Below are 12,560 nucleotides of genomic sequence, written 5' to 3' on the forward strand. Positions count from 1 at the left end.
CCCCTAAGAAAAGCGACTCACTTTGCTCATTACAGAAGATAATGCCTTGTTTTTGGGCCCCTTTCACTTGTAGCGACCTAAAAACAGAAACTTGGAAGAGCAAATGAGTAACTCTTTTAGGTGGGGAGTAGAGTGGGGACTTGAACAAAAACATACTTGTGAAACATACGACGCAAAAGGCAAGAATGGTGCCAAAAGAGTCATTGTCTATGGAACTGGAGGACATCTATCTATGGTGGGAATTTGACTTGTAAATCTAAACTTATATAGCTGGAAGCTGTGAAACCATCTAACTAGATGGCCACACATTCTAACATCAATATGCGTATGACACGAGAGCTTCAAATGGGTGTCCACAAGATACTTCATAAGACTGCAAGTCTGCAATACAAACTAAACTGGGTACTACGGCTTCTCTTAGGCCTTATCTCAACGCCTATCCCCATCTAGTATCATCTCTTAATATCATGATAATCTAACACAGGAAGCATTATTGTTATATGCATGTTACTCGTATACTCGTGTCGTAACAGACTGCCGTCCATTTTCCAATTGTTTTGGGACGGGCTCTTGCCCAGAACAACAGCTCAAGGGTACCCAATTGTTTGAGCCTAACATAATATTGTGAATATGAGAATAAATTAATGGTCTTTCATAGTCATTATTACAAGACAATATTTAAAGGACATCCTAAAAAGAAAAATGAGCCAAACAAAAAAGGATGAGGGAGTACTCCAAACCTCACTAGACATTTAGATATGATTATACAAGTGTGGACCGTGGGTGTGATGAAGTCAGTCACAAATGCTATCTAAGTACTTTATGGACCACCTCTAATTGCACTTCCAGACTGACGGAGTAAATAATTGTAAGCTTTTACTCTTATAGAAAACAGTGAAGTCAGTTTGACAGACATATGGATAGGGTCAGATCGAACAAAGTTGCTTGATGACATAACTAGGGATGAAACTTTGAATCACAAAAATTAAACACACCAACAGCTAATTCAACCGAAGTACCAAATACACAAGCAACTAACCCAGACACATCCCCCTTGATGTTATTTATTTGTCATTCTGTACCACCAAAACATTGGTCAACATATTCCAAATTGTGGCAAAAGTAATACTTCGTATAATCAGATCTTGATTGAATATAGACACCATAAATCATTCAATCAATGATATCTGACATGCTTCAAAAAAATACAAATCCGACTCTGAACAGGATTGCACTACTATACACAAAAATAAAAAGGCAAGATCTAACATTGTTTTAATTATTTCTTTTTTTTTTTTTTTTTTTTTTTTTAATGAAAAAAAAAGTGGAAAGAAAACAACCTCATAAATAGCACATGAAAAAGAATGGTAGAGCACTCTTCAACTCAATTTGTGTCTGACTAATCCTTTGAAGAAGTCAAGGCTGCCACGCAGGATAAAATAAAGTATATTAGTCATTAACAGACAAAACTTAAAAAGATATAACTGAATCATCAAATTACAAATTGTTGACTGCAATGTCCACAAGTCTTTAACAATTCATGTAAACTAAGTTGGAGAAACTTTGAATAATTGATCTAAAAAGAAGCAATTAGAAATCAGAGGTGCTAATACAGAATAAGATGAAATGGTCAACAATAAACGTAGCCGGTCTACCAACCCACCGAAAAGAGTAGCATAATAATTTTGAGGAAAAGATATATTTTGGCACGTCTCTGTACTATAATATGATAAGTTGATAACAATTTACAAGTACCTTCAAATTTTAATATTATAAATAAATTTGGATTGAAGCCATTATCAAACTTCTCAACCTCTTCCTATTCTTTCCACATGCAGACAATAGGAGATCATGTAAGATTGGTAATAAGACTAATAACCTCCTATATTTTCCTGCCTATGCAAACCCACACAATTGATTCTTCTTTGTCATAATATTCTAATTATTTTGACAACAATTGTCTGACTAATGCTATTGGCCTCTAATAATAATGACATCAACTTTTATTCCTTTCTTCTAATAATACTTGTTCTCTGAGATCATCAACAGAACATGAGAATAATAATTAGATTCAAAAAAATCTTTAAATCTTACATCACTTATAAACTTCTTGTCTTTTCAATCCATGAAATAGTTCTTCTACTTATCCAGGATATAAAAAGAGCATATATAGATCTAATACTCCAATTTTTTTTTGCTGTATTCCTGTTATTAATAAATTGATATCATAAAGTTGCTTTCCAGGATCAGTGGGGTGTGTGGAGAACGGAGATACCTCCTTAACATTCCTTGAAAGAGGATTTGAACCAAAGTAATCAGAAAATTTACATACGTAGCACACCACTTACATGTATCATGGTTCACAAACAACTAAAGGGTATCCTCTCACAATATAATCCTCTGTCAGTCAATGATGCACAATGTCACTGCTTTCACCTGCTTGAAAGGCATTCTGCTAAAGGAGAACTGATGCTTTGGAGCAATTGGGAGATTCCCTAGAAATAGCGCGGGACTCTGCTTGTGGCAACAACATGCTATTGGGTATCACTCCCGATTATTGGTTCAAATCAATACATCCAGTCACATTAATTACAGATTATATACTTAATAATCACGAGTATCAAATTATAAATTCAATAGTAAAATATACACAGCTTGAGAGCAGAAAACTACCAGATACACACACACAAAGAGGTGAAAAGTTGCATAAAAATATCACAATGCATGTATCCATAATATGTAAAGGTTAAATAGTCCTCCATAGACTGCGGGAGGCTAGTAAAGACCCATGGAGATTGCACTTCACTTTTGGCCAAGAAGGCTTCCTACCAGTGTCCAATAAAAGTCTCCATGGTGTCACATAAGTTATGGTGATAAGGTGACCTCCACAAGGCCTCCCATTGGTTCAACTCACATCTAAAGCCCAATATCTCATAATGGTCCCATGGGTAGCCTTATCTTCTGCTACATCAATACAAAGCTCTTCATGCTGCAGACAACAATTATCTTCTGAAAGTGGCTAAGAAGCGTAGGAGACTTACAGCAACATCAAAACCGAGTTATGTAGACATTAGTTATAGCCTATAGCAAGACAGTTAGCATTGGTTTTAATAACATGTATGTACCCTAAGGCCAATGGATTACACTTGCAGGCTTCACAATATGTTGACACTTATGATTGGGCAATGGAAGGGTCTATTACTCTATTATTCATGATTAAAGGCTGCAAATTCTGCAAGAATGAGCCACTTCATGTCTATTTTCATTTATGATCAGATTACCAATATAGGCTGTTTAAGAGCTTGAAAGATTTCTACTCAAGCTTTCCAAGATGCTAGTAATTGGTCCTTAAAGCCTACTGACGGTTATAATACATCTTGTACTGGTGCCCCGGGTACCCTCCCACAAATTCACTAGTTGTAATTGTTTGCTGGGTATTGGAAGATCTTTAAGGGCTTGCTATCTGGGTTAGGCCCATCACCAGTAAAGTGGGTAAACTCGTCCCAAGTTTCACATCTAAAAGAAAAAGGAAAAAGGAAACCTTGGAGAGACCTAATCAGCATAAGAAATCCAAGTCACTGAAAAGTCATGCTCTACCATACAGGCGGACCAATGTTTGGCAATAATGCGGAACAAAAGACTATGCAGTATCAGGAAAAACCAGCTAAGACGTCCTCATTTCATTCTTTCCAAGTTACCATTGTGTATCTTTCATCTTTCAATGCCACACCAAAGCCAGAAATACACTATTCAATTTGACACCTTTGTCAATAATGCAAGAATCCACCTCTTTTCCAAACAAGGCTGATAGAAGTGAAGGAGGTAAACTGCAGTGTGGCACCTATAGAGAGCTGCTCCTACACATTCTTAAAGGTAGGCTACTATTGTGAAATAAAGCCATCCATCAAATGAGTAATACATGTTTATGCTAGGAAAGCATGTACTTAATCAACATTGGAAAAAAGAAGATCTATGATGACAAACCTATTGCCATCTGGGTGAAGTTCACATATTTGACCATCATCTCCAATTGCCAATAGATATCCCGATGATGTCAATCCCTGCAAGAAAAATCAATATATAGTACAAGAATAGAAAAAAAAAATGCCAATGTATCCAATGCAAACACCAACAAACACAACTTGCTAGATACTAACGCCAAACAAATTTTTAGGGGTCTAAGCTGGAATCACATACCAGTAAAGTTATCATTCATCATTTATACCTTGCAATTTTCTCAATGTAAGTATTCAAACTAACAATTTTGCTTTTCCCATTATCTTTCAAAGATCTTACCGTGCATGCAAAACCATATAAAGATATTGAAGAATTGGAAGTACTAGACCAGGACACATGATAGCCATTATCCTTTTATAGACATGTATATGCATAGGCGCATAGCTTTGAAGTATTACCCGAATGGTAGCAGCATTATCCACTGTTTGGCCTTCACGTGTATCCTGTACAATAACTCTTTGTCCACTGCAGTTATAAAACAAAAGAACATCAAGTCAATACAACTGAATTTGTCTGCAGAGAGCCAAGAAACTTTACTTAAATGTGAACTGTATGGGTGATTAAGAACTAAACATAACATGATTCATATCATCAGTTCAAGGAGTTTTTACAAGATGTGTTCTTTAAGAGCAATGATCAGAAATAAAGCCCAATTTTAGAACCAAACACATAGAATCATTCCTACTCCGGAAATTGACAAGAACTTATGTCCCTAAAAGAATCCATCAAGAGATTCAGGGGAATAAAGATATTTATTGAATAAAAACCAATCAGAAGACTCTTTACTTCCAGCTAAAGATACTCAAGAAGTTGATCAATATGCAGTGTCTCAAGTATTACATTTATACACACTTGACAGCAGTCTCAATATTGCAACCCTTAAAGCTGCAATCCTGCATGCACCTTAAACTTTTGGAAGATCTATATAGTTCAAATATATATGGTTTATGCCTGATCCCAATGCGAATTTGTGCATCCTGTTTTGTTAATTCATGAAGGCTGTAAATAAAAAATACCGTCAACCCATTTGTTCTATAAATGTAAGAAATAAAAGCTTGCATAGTGCAGTCAAATTCATAATTTAGGCAACAACAACAATTTGCTCCTTTGTCTTGCTAAGGTCATCCAGTTAAAACAAGTAAAAGCACTTGCAAAAAAACGTTTGTAAATTATACAATCCAAAACTTCTGAATTGTTTATATCCCCAAAGTAAGTATTACTAGTTTGCTACATACCAGGCTTACCGCATCCTTAATAACTAAGGGGTATGAATGTCCAAATACTAGTAAATTGCGAACGTAATAAAAAAGATAGGGTTATTGAGGCAAAGCAATGTAAGACAACCAGTATAAGCAACTTTTCTATGCAATTGAGGTTTAAACAAGATAGGGCCTGCATCTAACCTGTGCAACCAAGTCTGGTAGTAGAGTTCCTCTAAAGGTTTGAAACTTGAAAGACTAATAGAATCATCAGTATTCTACAAAAGCATACTTTTTAGTTTTTACCATTTCTAATAATGCCCTCCTCTCAAGTATCAACAGAGTAGATGAGGGAAGTCAATTAAATCTTACTCCTTGCAGAATGACGCAAATATATATACTCACTGTAGAATGATCAATACATCATAATTAAGATTTCTTTGGAGTTTTATGCATCCATTTAATTAAATTCAAGCTTTTGTCAAAATTCGTGATAGCTCATTAGCACCTGTACTAGTAAAAAGGTCTTTTATCGAGTTTGAAGCGATTCACATATACTCTTCCAAGCAAGCAGGGGTAAAGTGGCATAAACATTAAATAGACAGTGGGCAGGAAACTAAATAGAGCTAAAAGCTAACTATATATGGATTAAAAAGAGTAAACTTGGTTTACCTTGGCTTAAGAATTGGTCAAAGAAATTCTCAAACTTGTTAAAGAAGGAGGCCAAGATATCTTGTTTGCGTAGTTGGCAGGACATAGAGGCTATTTGTTGCAACCTTGCATTCAAGCAAGTCGTGGGCTGTTTATTGTCCACATTTAATCCACCCTGAGAGAGAAAACAATGATCTTGAAGTAAGACATAGGCATACAAGTAACAAAACAGATCATTTGCATCAAAGTACAACAGGAAGTTATAATAGTAAAGTCGATGAAAGAAGGAAAAAAGGCAGTTACCCACACTGATATTGAATTTGTTGGATTTATAAGTGGATGTGCAGAGTACCCCAGCAAGCTTAAAGCCATTTAAGTAAAGGTCATTAGGCCACTTAATTTTAACCCCCAAGTGAGCCAGGCCATTGTTAAAACAAAGATCTTTAATTGCTTCTGAAAGTGCAAGAGAAGCAATTATATTGCACTAAAGGCACTGTTCGTCCGTCCTCCATCTGTAGTGTAATGCGTAAATGAAAACATAAGACAGCTTGAACATTTGCTGACCTTCCTGCACACTTACATTAGCAACATTCACATCAACTGGGGCTCCCTCGTAAATTACAAACTATAATTGAAAATTTAGCACAACAATGAATGAATGTAAAAGGTAGAATAAAGTGAAATATAAAATAAAGCCATCAATATCACATTTGTATATTCATTCACACAAAGCCTCAAGCAATTAACTCTCTTGTATAGCCTTGGCCCAATTGATTTGCCTTGTTGACTGATCTTAACTTTAGCACAATTGGAGAGTTGAACCTTGACCTTGGACTTTTAATTGGATCATTTAATGACTAGGCCCAATTGGACTAAATTGGACCCAAACAACTTTTACTCGTATCTTTCTTGTTTCAGTGTTCTTTAGCTTTTACTCACTTCCTTCAAGTTGTCGTTTTTGATTTCTTGTCAAATATGTCCATTATAGGTTGTACTGATATAATTATGAATTTATTCATATATGTAATAATATTAGCAAACTAACATAATCCTAATTATACTTAATGTTTCATTAACAGCAAGTTTATGGTTTTGATTAGTATAAAAGTTGGGTGGCATTAATTGGAATAAAGATTAACTAAGGGTGTGTTCTATTCACCTGATTTTTACTTATCTGAACTTATTAGCCTTTATTAGAAATTATTTTAGTTATAAATTAAATTGGGTGGCCCTAATTAACCTTATCACAACTTATCTGGACTTATTTTTCCTGAACTTATTTTATCTGAACTTATTGACCCTTATCTGAATGTATCTAAACTTATTAACCCTGAAATAAATAGAAATAAGGTGAACAGAACAGGGCAGAGTACCATTTGGAAAAGACGAAAGTTCACTGGTACCATTTTTCCTTTTTTTTTTTTTTTGGTGCAAAAAGAGGGCCAAGCCCGAAAAAACATACAAAAGAAACTAAGTGATAAAACGAGATGTTACCACCCCAATTATATACTCCCGGAGAATATTATTTATTTCGATTGGAGGATCATCGAAAAAATCACCCTCTCCTCCTGGAGAACCCCTATATTAGCTAGCTTATCCGCAACTTTTATTCCCCTCCCTATAATAACGTTCAAAACGAAAAAGAAAACCAACAATGTTAACTAATTTACGACATTCATGTAACAAGTGATAGCATTCCCAATAACTTCACGCCTTATTGTCCATTTGAAGAACTAGCTTGGATATTCTTAGATTCACAGCCATACGAAGCTCCAATTTAGTAGCTACTAGTTTACATGTCCCAAAATTTGCAGTAAGGAAGGGTTAATAAAGAGAAAAAAAAGTGTATTTTGAGTTGAGACTGTTATATTACAATGTACAGTGTCATAGTAACACAAGGAATGATAAATCTCTTTAATACTAGACCAAAAAATTAGATAGTATATTTTGAAATTTTATTGATGCGTTGCTTAATTGTATACTTTAATCAAGAGCATCTATAATATAATCCGTAAACACTTAAGATTGGATCAAGTGATTAATGTCACAAAGAGTCTCTATCGAAAGAATTCTATAGATTGAAATGATATAATTGAGGGTTGAGATTTTACCTGTTGTGTTAAGTGAATAAATCATGTTTACCTTATTTGCTTGACAAAAAAAAAAAAAAAAAAAAAAAAAAAAAAAAAAGTGTGATTTTTTTAATTATTTATGCCATATTTGCTTATAGCCTAATAGTACTTGTATACAAGCCATGCATCCTACAAAATGTGAAAGGAAATACATTGACATATATTAAAGTTGCAAAAAAGAGGGCTGATACCAACAAATGAAGAGATAAACAATCTTTATTAATACAAGTTTATATCCTATATAATCAATCTTTATTAATATAAGGGTGTGTTAGTCATTTTCGCTTGGTTACAAGAGTATTGCGGTAAATTCCAAAATAATGTCATGAAGACGGAGTTAATGAAGTTCCCTATTTATGTTGACGTTGTTTGCTACTTTGTATTTTGCACTCTCTAAACTAAATCCATTCTCTTTCTCCTTGCTTTTGGAATTGACTTGACGCAGGAATGAAGCATTCACACACACTGCCGTTAAGTCATTAACTACCACCGTCATAATAGTTACTTTTTTTTTTTAAAAGGACCGTCACAATAGTTACTAAACGGAATTAACAAATAAAAAGAATGTCCACGGCAACAAAACCAAAGAATCACAGATGTAATATTAAATGTATATACTACATAGCTTGAGGTAGAAGTGTCAATTCGGATGATCTGATCGGATCTAATATGGTCGGGTCGGGTCGGATAAAATTTTAAAGTTAAGTCATAAAATTTTAATTCATACTAAATTGTTATGTCCGCGCGAGTCCAAATTTGAATCGGATATTTTTCGGATCGGTTTCGGATCAGGTCGGATCGGGTGTGCTTTTAACACCTCTAGCTTGAGGCACATAATTTCAAAATTTGCCACTATTTTAACATCTTATGTTTATACCAGATATTCACTGGACACTACTCGAAAAGAAGGTACTTGACTCTAATAAAAGTATTTTACCAATTTACATGTGAAAATTCTTTCATATATAGGAAGAACGTTAAACAATGCCCATTGCCAAAACCATAACAAGAAACAAAGCAACGAAAAAGTATCCATATCTAAAAGAACACAACCAAAAACAACCTATCTAAAACCTATGTCAGCTGAAACTGAACTTACCAAGACAATGGATCAGTCTGCCAAATCCATCTACCTCCTACCCTTGGGACGCTTAAGCAAATGGCTGTTGCTAGGGCCAGCACAGCACGGGATTTCCCAAAAGCTACCTTCATCTTCCTTTTACGTCTCTCTTCCTCGCTGTCAGATTCATCTCCCCTCTCACGGTCTGCATTGCTTGGTTCTCTCTCTAGCTCTTCCCAATTCAAGTCAAGCCTTCTTCTTCTTCTTCTTCTTCTTCTTCTTCTTCCTCATCAGACTCCACCAAGGATTCACTGTCAGAGGCTTCATCTTCTGACTCTGACTCATCAACCTCCACATCAGATGGCTCATAGCCTTTATCCGACTGTTTCAGAATCACTTGCATCCATGTTCAAGAATTCCCAGCCTCCATCTTCTATAAATTTCTTTGGATCATCAGTGATAGTCTTGAGAATGGCACGGCAGTGCAGATTCAATCTGCTCTCGTAATATTTGATATCAGTGGTATCTATCCATTCTTTGATGCTCTCCAAAGAACTGGTGGGGATAGAATCAATATCTTTCTTAAAATCCTTGAATATGATTGTCATGTCGAAATTCTTCTGCCCAAAGCTTACTCTCTCTAAGTTCACTATCTCAATCTCATTCAGGGTGATCACAAGGAAGGGTGTCTCAATCAGCTCAACAAGACAGCTTGAAGTGGGGACAATGAAAGCAGAAGCCTTGTATGGTACACCATGGAAGCCAAGCTCCCTCAAAGGCATATCAAAGATCTTTAAACTATGGCATCCCCCAAAGTTCATTAACCCTGGTGACAAAGTTTTGGAAATCCATGCTGATTTTGTTCTTCCTGTCTCTTTCTCGCTGCTCTTCTTCAATCTCATCAGGATCATAGGTAGACCATCTACCACCACCCATGGACTAGACCATTTCCATCACCTCAACGTAAAACTGCCCATCCTTGGTCTTTTTGTTACCCACCATTATATGATTGAATTGTGAAGGTGGAAATGAAGAACAGTTATCATCTCATTTTCTGCAGGTTGGAAAAATGCATGCTTGATATTAGTAAACATGATATCAACACGCTCATTTGACCTGGAGATAGAAAACCGAAATTCATTCACATGTGCTTCTAGAGCACCAGTATATTTTCCTCGTCCACTAAAAGCAGGATGGACCAATAGATCACAGTCTCATTGGCTTGGATCTGTTTTGAGCAATTACAAGTTTTTCCTGAGTTACCAAGGTTGCCCTCTCAGACTCCCTAGTAGCAACCTGCTGCTGAAGCGTCTTTATCTGCGTAACCACCTCTTTCACATGGCTAGAGTCTTTTGAACGGAATGAAACTTCCTTCACAAATATTGCCCCCTGATTCTTCAAAGAATTCGCATCGTGTGGACTAAAAGGTGTGCCTGGAACATTAAAAATTATCCGGACATACAAATTGTGATTGGTATCTGACTGACTGGTGATACTCTTCACAGTGGCAATGTGGAAAGGGACCATGCTTCCATAGATGGGCACTAAAATAGTCTTATTCTTCTGAGAAGACTGTTCAAAGGCTACAATAAAATTGTAGCTATTGTAGTTAGTTTTAATCTTGGCCCTGTATTTTTTAATGTTTAATCTTGTCCATTCATCCAATTGACTTTAATTTTTAATAAGAAATGAAAAATAATAATAAAAAAGCAGTTTTCTTGATTATGATTTTTTTTAAAAAAAAAATAGTTACTAAAACAAAAATTCTGAATTTTGCCATTGATGCATATTCGATCTTGCAATTTATAAGTTCAAATGATTGTCCAATCTCCATTAAATTATAGTTTATTAACAATAAACCTGTCTATCGCATTATATATTGCAAGGTCCATAATTCTTTTATCAAATTTATCAAAAAATAAATCATCCTCCATCAAAGAAAACCAGAAAAAGGGAGAAAAAAACAAAGAAGATGATAAAAAGTTATAAAATTTGTCTCTAGTTTTTCAGAAACCAATCAATTCACATTGAAGATAAAAAAAAAATGAAAACATCTAGTAAGATAAATTATAAATTCCATATCCTTTGACCAAATCCTCTAGTATTTATTTATTTATTATTATTATTATTATTATTATTATTATTATTATTATTATTATTTATTTATTTATTTATTTTTTATTTTTTTGTTTTTTTTGTGTTGATAAAGTGTATTTTAAAGTCAATAAATGGATGAGTATGATGAATTTTATTAATTGGAGGGTTGTGATTCACTCACTTGGTTGTGGAAGATCATTTACATTCTTGTAAGCAACCAGCTCTATTGAAGATCTTGATGAAGAACGATTATCTCCTGCCCCTGCACCACCACCAGCAAGTCGCCGAGCAGTTTCTTCATTCTTTTGACGAGCAAGTTCAGCTTGATGCTGCCTCCTAAGCTCTTCTCTATTTATCTCCCCGTAATCCGACCTTAAGAGTAGTTTTTGTAGGAACAGCATCAGCCTCATTGACCTTGCGCTTGGCCTGTGGAAGAAAAAAATGGCAGGGTAATCAAGTGAGAAGAAAACACAGATAAAAGGAATCATATATAAATTGTTTGTACAAAGTAGCCACATATTCAGCTTATTGCTCATGTATTATCTTACACCATTAATATAACTTTTAGTAGAGCAATGAATGGCAGAAACTGAATATATGTAGAACATGCAATAGAAACATATAACATCACAAGCAGCATCCAAGATGTCTTTTCCAAAAAATGCCTAGCCAATAACAAAATCATTGTAAGTTATACTCTAGTGGGTCATCATTTTAGAAGACATGAAAAGATTAAGTTCCTAGAAAGTCCAGTAATGAATGTCTACACAGAAACTCATAGAGTGTGATACAAAACAAGTTTGAAACTGACATACACAGGACTCCATTATTTCAGGCTTCCCTCCCAAAGTCACTCTATTTTCCCCGACCAAACTCACATAAACCTTTTCTTTTCCCATTTTACAACTACTTAATTTTCTATCCTATCAACTTGACCTTAATTTTAATAGGATCCAAAATGACATCCATCATCGCCGAATGCGTCAGCTTCTTCTCCAAATTGGGAACATTCACCAATTCTCCAGCATCCTTGACAGCAAACAGCTCCGACAACCCGTTGGTAATGTCAGTCAGGTCCAGACCCGAATTCTTCAGCTTCCCAACCCACATTTCCAGTAAACAGCGCTTTCTTCTGGCTACAGAGGAAATGAATCTGCTTCTTCGTCAACACCATAATTGTATCAGGAAACTCGTAACCCCATGATTTCAAGTATCGCAAATCTTCCGACGCTGGCGGCGTTGCGATTGCTAACGCCTTAGCATCTCCCCATAAATCTCGATTTTATCATTATTTGTCCAAATTTATTTGGTATGAGTTCGTCGACATCGCTTGCTTCGAGTTCCGGGGGCGATTCTGATGCTCAAAATTCAACTGATTTCTTAGAAATTGATGCAAAATAAGGG

At 35.3% G+C, this 12,560-nt stretch overlaps 2 pseudogenes; both read right to left on the minus strand.

The window, feature by feature from the left end:
* Nucleotides 1-1,379: 1,379 nt before the first annotated feature.
* Nucleotides 1,380-7,273, minus strand: LOC145584546 (biotin--protein ligase 2-like; annotated as a pseudogene).
* A 1,855-nt stretch (nt 7,274-9,128) lies between these two features.
* Nucleotides 9,129-12,266, minus strand: LOC145584548 (FACT complex subunit SPT16-like; annotated as a pseudogene).
* Nucleotides 12,267-12,560: the final 294 nt, after the last annotated feature.

This window comes from Chenopodium album, chromosome 16, assembly GCF_948465745.1.
Source record: "Chenopodium album chromosome 16, dcCheAlbu1.1, whole genome shotgun sequence".
NCBI lineage: Eukaryota > Viridiplantae > Streptophyta > Magnoliopsida > Caryophyllales > Amaranthaceae > Chenopodium > Chenopodium album.